A 12,134-nucleotide genomic window follows, 5' to 3' on the forward strand; every position below is an offset into this window, starting at 1 on the left:
CTGTGGATGATCTAGAAGGTTCTTTTCTGTTCCGGGAGCCATGGTTCTGCCCACGGCAAGCTGTGGTTCTCAGTGCTGCCGAGCGTAGGAGTCATCCGTGCCTAGCGAGACACACGGCCGAGACAGGCCTGCGCCCCAAAGCTGTCCCCTTGGCCTGAGGCCCTCCATTAGTGGGAAGCAGGGCATCTTGTGCCCCAACCATGCGCACTCATACTGATTCCGCGGTCACCCCGGTCCCCGCTGCCGTCTGAGGGCCGTCCGGAGAAGCACAGGGAGATCGTGGTGCTGTGTGAGCCGGGGCAGAGGAGGCCAGGCCGTGGTGCCCGCCATGGACTCCGGGAATTCGGTGCCAGGAGGCCGGGGAGCGCAGAGGAGAGACAGCCGTACCCACGGCAGAGGCTACGGGAAGCGTGGCGGGAGCGATCCCATGCCTCGCAAGAGTGTGCTCCCCGGGTCCCTTGGGTGCAAGCTGCACCGCCCATGGATGCAGAGTTTCCTTCCACCAGGTTCACGGACGCTCCCTCCACGGTGACTCCTTCTTCCAGCAACCCCATGGGGCTGACCGGCACCTTCCCTCTCCTCCCATCTTACCCAGGAGTCCTGAGGCTCGAGGGTGACCTCTCTCTGCCCCTTCCTATCCTCACGCAGGACATGTAGTCCTTGGCTCTGACCCGGGACAAGGTGTCCCTGCTCCTGCCCAACCCCATCTTGGCGACTCTGTTGCCCAGAGTTCAGCCTTGTAGTCTGGCTTTATTTCAATGCACCAAACAGGCCAATCCTCCCGACCCCCTTACCCTCACTCAAACTTGCAGACGCACAGCGAGGGCGGGCGGGGCTGCAGCCCAGCTCCCCAGGGCCCTTCCTGGAAGGCAGAACCCAACCTAGGATGTGTTCTCATTCCCAGCTGCCTTGTCTGCTCCCCCACCTTTTCCAACGTGGTTTTTGTTACACTTCTGCGATATAATTTTTAAAAAGCGTTCATGTATCTGCTCCCAATTCCTGACACAGAGCTCCAGAATTCCTTGCACTCTCCTGGGTGGTAGGAACACAGTTGTTCCAATGAGGTGACCCGGCATAGCATCAGGGCAGGGGCTGGTCAGTGGAAACACGGGGCCACGATCTGGGCCCTTCAGCCCCACCCCCACATCCCAAGGAGGGGACAGGGGCCCGACACTGGGCTAACGACCGTCATGTCTACGTGAGGAAGCCCCCGTAAAATAGTGTCTCCCACCAGTGGGGGGCTCAGGGAGTTTCCGGGCGAGTGTACGTGTTACGTGCTGAGAGGGTGATGCCCTCCCCACCCCCACCCCGTCCACGTCCACGAGGACAGGAGCTCCCAGGGGCCCTCCCAGACCTCAGCCCACGTGCCTCTTGATCCAGCCGTTGGTCAGCACCCTTCGCCATCCAGGTAAGTAGTATCTTTATGACAGAACAAACCAGTGCACACAAGGGGTTTCCTGAGTTCTCGAGCCACTGGGGCAAGTGACTGAAAGCTGAGGCGGGGGGGCGTGGGAACCACGCGGGTCAGAAGCACAGGACAGGATGGAGCCCTTTAGCCTGGGGATGTGACGCTGAACGCCAACAGGCTGTAGGACCCCGGGCTGATGCCGGGAGAACTGGCTGGTGCAGGGACTCCACGCGTGTGGTGTCCAAGTGCTGGGAGTAGAACGTTGTCCTTCGACATCCCTCTGCCGAAGCATCCCCCAGGGACACCTCGGGGTCCCATGCTCTCCCTCACGGCTTGGCTTCCTCTCTCTGCTACAAAGCAATTCTCCCTCTGCCACGGCCACGGCCCTGCGCCCTCCTGAGTCAGGCTTCCCCAGACCTGCCCTCCCCTGCCCCGCGTCCCCCGCCCTGCGCGGAGCCTCCGAGATCGCCAGCCCGGGGGTTCCAGGAGTGCCTTCCTTCTGAGCGTGCTCCAGTCCATCCGCACGCGGCCAGCCTTCACGCAGAGCATGCGTGATCTGACCTGGCTCCCAGCTACCCGCAGGACTCCCCCTGCTTCCAGCACATTCAAGCCGGGGCTCTGCCTCATAGAGACATGAGGTGACGGGATTAACAGAGGCTAAGGCAGGAGGGAGGCGGTCTGTTGCTGTTCCCATCTCCGGTTTTTATCCGCAGGCTGGAGACCAAGGGAGACTTGGCTGGGGTAGCGCCTCACACTGTGTTTTAGGTATCGCCATTATTCAAAAGCTTGTCCCTAAAAGAGGTATTTCTCGCAGATTTCTGGGACGCGGGTCATTACAGGGCAGCAAGGCGGCGGTTGATGAGACTTTGATCAAACCGACCCGAGGGAGGTTGTGTTCGAGCTGGCCGAACAGTCTCACCTGGGCCGATGGCTGCCCCTCATCCCACCTGCTCCAGGAAGCTCAGCTCCTGGGCCAACCCTCCAGCCTGCAGGCGGACAACCCCAACCCACCGCCTTCCCAGGACGGCTTCCGCTCCCCCAGAGGGACCCCTGTGGCTGAGGAGTCATTTCCCCAATGACCTGAGGACTCCCTCATTCCCGTGCGCCTCTCTTCACTCTGCTTGTGACCCTCCGGCCCTATTCTAACTTAATTAAAACGAGGTGGGGGCTCCCGGCTGGCTCAGTCCATAGAGCATGCGACTCTTGAGTTGTGAGTTCAAGCCCCACATTGGATGTAGAGATTACTTAAATAAATCTTTTAACAAAAGAAATACAATGAGGTGTTCACGCTCCAGATTGAGAATGCAGTGAAGTCTCCAATACCAAGTGCCGACAAGTCCGTGGAGAAGGTAGGATGGTCACACGTGATTATAGGAGCCCAAACAGTCCGTTTAACCCGCAGCACTGGGTGCGGTCTGTCACACATCACGCCTACACTCACCGCCGACCCAGGATCGCCACTCTTGGTGCTTACCCCAGCTAAAATAAAAATGTGTGTGCACAAAAGTCTTGTAGAAGAATTAGCCTGGAAGCTTTCTTCCAGAGACCCCAGGTAGAGACAACCCATCCACAGGTGAGCAGATAAACAGATCTATCTGGTTATATTCAGACAACGGCACGCTACTCAGTAATAAAAAAGAACAGTATTGATAAATCTCCAAACATTATGCCAGACGAAAGAGGTCAGACACGCGGGAATGTGTCTTCCCACTGACACGAAGCTCTAAACAGCCGACGTGGCCCGGGGGAGCCGGTGAGTCATCTGGGGAGACATAAGAAAATCTGGGGTGAAGGCAGTGTTGTCTGTCGTGGTTGGGGGGGGGCGCATACATGGCATATGCGTTTTTCTGAACTCATCTGGCTGTTAAGTGAAAACGGGTACGTTAATTTTATAGCAGGTAAATTGTACCTCAAGATGGTTCTTTTTTTTTTTTTTAATTTTTTTAACGTTTATTTATTTTTGAGACAGAGAGAGACAGAGTATGAACGGGGGAGGGTCAGAGAGAGGGAGACACAGAATCCGAAACAGGCTCCAGGCTCTGAGCTGTCAGCACAGAGCCTGATGCGGGGCTTGAACTCACGGACCGCGACCGCGAGATCATGACCTGAGCCGAAGTCGGCCGCTTAACCAACTGAGCCACCCAGGCACCCCAAGATGGTTCATTTTTAAGTTGAGCGGAAAAGAGGTACAGTTGGAAGAGTTTTACATAAACACTGAGTTTTAAATTGTCTTTATTTTTCCTGCTTTCAGATTCTCAAAGCATGATCCTTTGTTCCTCTCTAGTTAAACCTACATCTTTTGGGGCATCAACATTTAATGTAAATTTTAAATAATTTTACAGTCAGTTCTATTATTTTCTATCACTTTTTAAAGTATTTTTTTAAATGTTTATTTATTTTGAGAGAGAGAGAGAGGCAGAGAGGGAGAGGGAGAGAATCCCAAGCAGGCTCCTCCCTGTCAGCAAGGAGCCCAAATGGGGGCTCAAACTCACAAACTGCGAGATCATGACCTAAGCCGAAATCAAGAGGCGGGCACTTAACCGACTGAGCCACCAACGTAAAAAGTGAGCCGATACGTCACAAGCCACCTTCACAACAGGGCAGCCAGCGCCCTGGTGACTGCCCGCGATCGCAGTGCTGCCACCAGGACCATCAGCTTCCCTGCCTTGACCCCAAGTCAGACCTTTCAGTTAACTCTGATCACTTTGGGTTTTTTTTCAGTTTTCATCTAATTGTCCCCCAGATTATTTCTGGCTGTGTTGTTTAAAAGCGGACTACCGGGAAGCTTCTCTGAGACACAAACAGCCCCGCCCTTCCTGGCGCTGAGAGCTGGGCCCTGCAGGGTTAGGTCCAGCCAACATGTGGAGCATTTGTAGATATGACTCAGCGTATGGTCACGACATTGTTGTTTTAATCCCTTTTCTTCCTTCCTTCCCAAGTGATACTTAGACAAGACGGCTATGTTGGGGAAGATAAGCAACAATGACGTCTGAGGGGAAAATGGTACCGTTTTCTAAAATCTCCTAAGCAGTTCTTCTTCTGAAGACAGACATTATTAGATGAAATAACAGGCCAATTAAACAGCATTCGTAAGAAGCAACATCCCGCAGTAATAAAACATGCATTTGGCTGCAAAGGTGTTCGCCTTTGTCTTAGCCATGCTTCAACTCGCTGGATGACTGTGTAAAACGTTTAACTCCCGGGGTCTGTGGGCTGGGTTAGATTACCTCCCAAGTCCCCACCCGTCTACAGTAATGGGCAGACCACAGGTTTGATTACACAGAATTCTGCTGTTTTGACCATCTGCCATTCGTTCCACATGAGGCACCACGTAGGTTTATTTCTACTAAGAAACAGAACAGATCAGTACCTCCTTTGGGACCCCTTCCCTCCCAGTGGTAACTGAAGTAACCTAATTTTGTATTTGTCGTTCCTTTGCTTTAGTTTATTGTTTTAAAACTTTTTAAAATGTTTATTTACTTTTGAAGGGGGGGGGGGGGAGAGGCAGAGAGAGAGGGAGACACAGAATCTGAAACAGGATCCAGGCTCCTAGCAGTCGGCACAGAGCCCGACACGGGGCTCAAACTCATGAGCCATGAGATCATGACCCAAGCTGAAGTCAGACGCTTAACCCACTGAGCCACCTGAACTTCAGGTGCCCCTGAACTCTGTCATACACTTTAAACACACTGAGATGTTTTCATCGCATGGCCGGGCTCAGGATTACACAGTTATCGTGCTTCTTACATCATTTAATATTGGAAAGAAAGGATAAAATGGTATCTTTCCCATCACAAAGTTTACCAACGCGTTGGTGCTGAGATTTCACAGGGATCAGAACTGATCCCCAGTCTGGCCTCCCTCACCCCCCACGACTGGGTTTTCCTCGAAGCGCCATCAAGTTCTGATGAGAGGCAAATCACTTAGCCGACATCCTCAATCCGTCCACAACCACAGTATCTGTTATCTTATGAATTATCTCTCAGAAAACAGGGTCTGAGGAACCGAAATACTGGAGGAGAAAGGGAGATTGCCTTGAGCAGAACAGCTCAGTCCTCCAGGCGCTGAGCAGGCCCGCTTTCCGTGTAAGGCTGGCAAGAAAGCAGTACGAAGGAAGCAGGCATTTTTTTTTTTTAATGTTTCTTTATTTTTGAGAGAGAGAGAGACAGAGAGAGAGGGAGACACAGAATCCGAAGCAGGCTCCAGGCTCTGAGCTGTCAGCACAGAGTCTGACGCGGGGCTCGAACTCACGAACTGTGAGATCATGACCTGAGCCGAAGTCGGCGGCTTAACCAACTGAGCCCCCCAGGCACCCCGTCTTTAGTTTATTGTTTTAATTACCAGTCCTTCGGGCCCTCTCTCAATCTCTCATATACTGCTTAGATTTGCATGTTCTAGGTATTGTACACAAACATGTATTTTCCTGAGACTTTCTTTGTTATCCTACATGCAGTTCACTCATTTTCACTACTTTGAAAAAATTAAGTTCTGCATACATCTTACGTGACCCCCAGGGGGCGGACGTTCACGTGCGTGTCTGCCTTCCCTCCGAGGATGGACGCCCAGGACCGGAGATGCTGGCTCACAGGGCACGCACATCTTCAGTGTCGCTAGGTGACCCAATCCCTTTGCAAACAGGTGCACCAACAGAAACTCCAGCCAGCTGTGCTTAGCCTCCTGGGGTAATTTTTTTTTTCTTTCTATTTCATACAAGTGTAAATGCCTTTTAGCAGATTAAGGAAGTTCACTTTCACCCCCACATGCCGGGAGTTTTTACTATTAATGGGGTTTGAATTTTACGAAGTGTCTTCCCTGTAGTTATTGAACGAGCATGCGGTTTTTCTAGTGGGGATTCAAAAGTAATAGATTTTCGGGGCACCTGGGTGGCTCAGTCGGTTAAGCGTCTGACTCTTGATTTGGGGTCAGGTCGTGATCTCATGGTTCATGAGTTCCAGCCCCACGTGGGGCTCCCTGCTGATGGCGCAGAGCCTGATTGGGATTCTCTCCCTCCCTTTCTCTGCCCCTCCCTTGCTCATGCACTCTCTCTCAAAAATAAATAAACTTTAAAAAAAGTAATGGATCTTCTAAATTTTAACAATCCTGGCTTCCTAGGATAAAGGATTGCTAGATTCATTTGCCTAATTGTCTCAGGGACTTTTTTAAGTCTAAGTTCATGAGATTGGAATTTCGTTTCTCACACTGTTCTTATCAAGTCTAACCTCATAAAATACATGGATTCTGTCCACTCTCTGGGACAGTTTAAAATTCGAATTCTCCCCAGAGCACCTGGGTGGCTCAGTGGGTTAAGCATCTGACTTCAGCTCAGGTCATGTGAGTTCGAGCCCTGCGTGGGGCTCTGTGCTGACAGCTCGGAGCCTGGAGCCTGCTTCGGATTCTGCGTCTCCCTCTCTCTCTGCTCCTCCTCTGCTTGTGCTCTGTCTCTCTCTGTCTCTCAAAAAATAAATAAATGTAAAAAAAAAAAAATTGAATTCTCTCTTCCTCGAATATTTGGTAGAACCAGTCCACGAAACCGACTGGAGCTTCTATTTTCTTGCCGGAAATTTTTACTTACTCAACTTTTTAAATGCCATTTGGACTTTCCGGTCTTGTCAATTTCCTTCAACCGGTATTGGCAAGTTAGATTTTTTTTTTTTTTTTTGAGGAATGTATCCACTGATTCTAGGACTGTAGAGCTACTTATGACGTGGTCCTGTTGTGGTTTTAATCTCTGCCACGTGCACAGGCTTAGCCCCGCTCGTCATGCCCGCGTTGGTCTTCCACTGCTCCTGTGATACAGGATCACACAGTGAGTCTGAAACAACACAGATGTAGTGCCTTATACCTCTGTGGGTCAGAGTGCTATACGGCTCTCGCAGAGACACGATCAAGATGGTGGAGGGCTGTGTCCCTTCCCGGGGACTCCGGGGACAAGATCTGCCCCTCGCTGTGTGCAGCTTTAGAGGTCATCCGCATTCCCCGGCCCGACGCCCTCCCTCCAGCCTCAGAGCCAACGGCAGTGAGCAGGGTCCCCGTCACGCCGCCTAACTCCAAACACTTCTCCTCCCTCGGCCAAGACCAAGGACACTGGAGAATACTTCAGGCCACGAACATCTCCATCTCAAGGTCCTTGCCTTAATCACATCTGCAAAGTCCCTATTGCCATGTGACGTCATGGAGTCCCTAGCTCTGGGGATTAGGACATGGACACTTCGGGAGACCCTAACTGTGCTACCACAATGTCTGAGATTATTTATTTATGCCTTCTCCCTGGCTCCCTGGCCCACCTCTCTCTTACTTTCCCTTTGATCAGTTTTGCCGGGGACTTTCATTTTTTTAGTCTCTTTGTGTTCTGTCTCTGTGGTGTTATTATTTTTCACTTTATTAATTTCCACCCTCCCATTTTTCTTTTCTCCCTTCTCTTTACTTTTGGGATGTTCTGTCATTCTATTTCTAATTAGCTAACGTTGTAGAGCCAATAATCTTGCCCCCCCCCCCACTTTCTTTCTAGTTAAAGCACATAAAGGTACACACATCCCTGGAATTACTGCTTTAACTGCATTTCACGCTTTTTAAAACAATTTTTTTTCAATGTTTATTTTTGAGAGACAGAGACAGAGTGTGAATGGAAAAAGGGCACAGGGAGAGGGAGACACAAAATCCGAAGCAGGCTCCAGGCTCTGGGCTGTCAGCAGAGCCCAACACGGGGCTCAAACTCACGAACCACAAAATCATGACCTGGGGTGAAGTCAGACGCTTAGCCCACTGATCCACCGAGGAGGCCTTGTTTTGGTTTGTTTTTTAAGAGAGAGAGAGCGCTCAAGAAGGGGAGGGGCAGGGGCGCCTGGGTGGCTCAGTGGGTTAGGCGTACAACTTCAGCTCAGGTCCTGATCTCACAGTTCGTGAGTTCGAGCTCTGCGTCAGGCTCTTTGCTGACAGCTCAGAGCCTGGAGCTTGTTTCAGATTCTGTGTCTCCCTCTCTCTCTGACCCTCCCCCGTTCATGCTCTGTCTCTGTCTCAAAAATAAACGTTAAAAAAAATTTTTTTTTTTTTTTAAAAGAAGGGGAGGGGCAGAGGGAGAGAGACAGAATCCCAAGCAGGCTCCAAGCTGTCTGTGCAGAGCCCGACTCAGGGCTCGATCCCAGGAGCGGTGAGATCCTGACCTGCTGAAATCAAGAGTCAGATGCTCAACCAACCAGCCCCCCAGGCTGCATGCAGGCAGGTGCATGTTCTCACACCATCTCCTCACCCTGCACATTGTTCTCTTGCACACACAGACCTCATGCCCGGTAGACAGCCCTCAAAAACAGCTCCTGCTCAAGTTGGGGGCGGGGGCGGCCCCACCCGCAAACACACCCACAGAAGTCACAGCTCAGCCACAAGTGGCTGATGGTGAAGCCAGCATAGGGCGCCCCCCTGCAGTACCTGGTCCTGAGGGCCAGGGGGCAGCACACTCCGCCTGCGCAGGAGCTCCGCACAAGCCTTCAGGCTTCCAGGCCAGAAGACAGCTAACTTCCTGCGGTACACAAAGAGTAGGACAAAATCTCAGAAACTCAGAACTAATCTACACGATGAAGAGTTCAGTTTCCGGAGCAGTGATACTCCGGGAGAAGGGGAAACACGTACGTTTTCAGGTAGTAATTATCTTCATCCTAAAGCAGATCAATGACTTCGTCTTTATAAGAAAGGAGAAATTATTGTTCCAAACACTTCAACGCATCAACGGCACGTGGCTTGAGCGGGGTCTGGGTGACTCAGGCCTCCAGGCCCTCACCTGGAGGCCCCTCCTGCACAATCCTGACAACCCTTACCACTGTCCCCGGCCACCCTGCTCAATTGGGGGGGGGGGGGGTTGCTGTTCACGGTCCTATACCTGCACTGTCTGTAGCCAGGGGACAGGGGCGGGATGGGGTGCTGGTCACGGTGCATCACCTGCACTGTGGGTGCCCAAGAGCGTAGGGGACACCCCTCTACAGTTGGGGGGCTGCCTGTGGTCCTTTTCCTGGGTTGTCTGTGCCAGGGGAAAACAGCACTTCGCTCCAATGGGGGCCTGCGTGAGGTCCTCTAACTGCGCCGTTCCTGGGGAACAAGCGACACCTGGAGCTCTACACGCCCCGTCCTGCAAATCTTCGGGGGGGGCGGGCCGCCCGGAGTTCACGGATCGGTGGGAGTTCTGGGGGCCCGCCCTTCAAGGACCCCGGCCTCCCATCCTGGTCCGCAGTCAGCACGCCGCCTCTCCCCTGGAGCCACAGCATCCCTCTCCCCAGGTACCCCGCCCGCGCCCCCAGCCCGCACTGGCCACCAAACTCGGGCCCCGCCCCCTCCGCCTGGGGACCCCAGCCTCCCCACCCGGGGCCCGCATTCATGTCCCCGCCCCAGGACCCCCGCCCCAGTATCCCCCCCTTTCCTGGCCCGGAGCCGCACTCACCTGGCAGGTGCCAGAACTTGCCGTCGGTCTGAGAGCCTCTCCCACTGCCCAGCCTCAGCGAACTAATTGCGCGCCCCGGCCCCGCCCCCAGGGCGGGACCACCTCCACGCCGCGATTGGCCGGCCCAGCCGGGGCCGGGTACCCATTGGCTGACCTCTCTCGCCGCGCCCCGCCCCCGCCTCGGCACCGCCCAGTGGCGGCCGGCTCTGCCCGTGACTACCAGCCCAACGACCTGCCGGCTGCGCACGCGTGAGCGGGGGGGGGGGACGCGCCGAGGCTCCCCCGAAACCACACCTGTCCTTCCTGAGGGTCCTTGTGCTGCGCAAGCCCAGGCGGGGGCCATGAACGGGACGCCACCCCCCAGGGACACTGGCCCTTCCTGAGGACGCTTGGGCTGTGCACGCGGGGGCAGGACGCCCCCCCCCCTCACTCACCCTCACCCCGCCCCACACACCTGTCCTTCCCCAAGCACCCAAAGACAGTGCACGCGTGGGCCGGGTCGTGGGCAGGACCCCTCAAATCACCTGGCCCTTCACGAGGACCCTTGGGCTGTGCACGCGTGGGCGGGGGCAGGACCCCCCCCCCTCCCCACCCCAGACACTGGCCCTTCCCCAAGTAGCCAGAGACTGTGCACGCGGGGTGGGGTCGTGGGCAGGGCCCCTGGGCCACAGACCACCCCCCAGAGCACCACCCCTTCCTTCCAGTACTGGTCCAGCCTGCGGGCCGGCCCTGGCCCCTCAGGAGGTCAGCTGCTCTCAGACCCGCCAGGGCTTGGGCCTTAGGAAATGCAGCGAGTTCACACGTTTCCCAGCCAATTTTCAGAGGCAAGGAGTAGTGCTCTGAGAGACACAAGCGCGCCTTCTGCTTCCGCCCCCCAATGCGGAGCGCGTCCTAGGCTTTCCAGCCTTCGCAGACTTTCAGTCCATCTGTGGTGGAAAACCGGCGCACGCTGGGTTCCGCAGGGAAGCGTCCAGCCTGGACGGGAAGGTCGCCCCCGTGCTGTTGGACTTGTTAACCAGCGGCGCCTGTTTCATGATTTACAAAGAAACGCACTATTGTTACCGTGACCACTGAAGGCAGGGACTGGGGACCCAGGTGTCTTTAACCAGACTACGAAGAAACCGAACTCACAGCTGGAGGATGTTCCCTGGTACACGGGCCTCACAGGTAGCACGGGTGTTCTTGTTTTTCCAAGACGTGGGCTTCTCCCCTCTCCTGCCCAAATCTCTGAACCCCAGAAGCGATTTAAGGCCGGGATTTTACAGCTGCCAGACATCTCAGAGATCTCTGGCCCCGCTCACTTGGCTTAGAGAATAAAACCAAGCAGCTAATTGTCGTAATTAATTGAAACATTAAGTGCCCCTACAGCTTGGCGGCTCTGTGTAAGTTCATTCGCTGACAGTTTTGACTAATGTAAATCACGGTCCTAACACACAGAGACTGTGATGTAAATAATAGTTTGAGGTTATCTTTTAGCAAAGTTTGCTGTTAGCATTTGCTGGTGGAATTGGCTGATCTATTTTTAAATACTATTTCAGATCTTACAGCAGACTGAAGATACTAGAGTCTGGATCAAAAAAGACAGTTCCTTCTAGTGGTTTTAATGCAGAAAAATATTGTGGGTGTATTCCTAGGGTTCTTTCAGGACCCTACTCAAAGGACTTCCACTGAGATAATTACCTTAACGGCCACGGTTTAACGAAACAAGCCGGCTGAATTAGTTCCAGTTTGCCACACCAGAAAATTCTGATCTTTGCTATGCTTCCGGGTCAAGAAGACCAGAAATAAGAAGGAAATAGTACCAAAGGATAGACTAAACAAGGGATTTGGAATCCATTTGGGGACGCTACTCTGGTTTCTGAGACTTTGAAATCCTGTGTGACTTACACAGTCTGAGCTCCGGTCTAAACGTCTGGAAAACGGGGCTACTAATATGCACATCACAGCTTGGGAGTTTACAAGGGAGAACTCTGCAAAGAGCCTGCGTGATGTCTGGGAAGAGCATGGGGAGCTTGGGCCCGGAGCAGCCAGGCGGGAATATGCTCATATTGTCTGCAGTGGCTGATGCACGTGATGGAAGCCTGCGGTGAACGCTCGGGCCCTCCCAGCGGATACCCAGGGGAGCAAAGTGCAGGTGGCCGCCTCTCCCACACCTGTGGGCATCTGCCTCCAGTCCTAACGCTGTTTTACGGGAACTGCCCTAGGACTTGCAAGTCGCTGGAAACTCGTCTTAGTCCTGTGGAGTCCCCTACATGCCGCTAAAAGGACTAGTCTGCTCGGAACAGGACCCAGCAGGGCTGC

The 12,134-nt window shown here is 53.6% G+C and overlaps 1 long non-coding RNA gene across 1 annotated transcript; it reads right to left on the reverse strand.

Moving 5' to 3' along the window:
• Positions 1-5,930: 5,930 nt before the first annotated feature.
• Positions 5,931-9,906, reverse strand: LOC132677522 (uncharacterized). Its single transcript, XR_013554975.2, has 3 exons — positions 9,834-9,906; positions 8,831-8,921; positions 5,931-7,220 (listed from the first exon to the last, which is right to left on the reverse strand). It is a non-coding gene; the product is annotated as an uncharacterized LOC132677522 (long non-coding RNA).
• Between the last annotated feature and the right edge of the window lie 2,228 nt (positions 9,907-12,134).

The sequence above is a fragment of the Panthera onca genome, chromosome B1, assembly GCF_046562875.1.
Source record: "Panthera onca isolate mPanOnc1 chromosome B1, mPanOnc1 haplotype 2, whole genome shotgun sequence".
NCBI lineage: Eukaryota > Metazoa > Chordata > Mammalia > Carnivora > Felidae > Panthera > Panthera onca.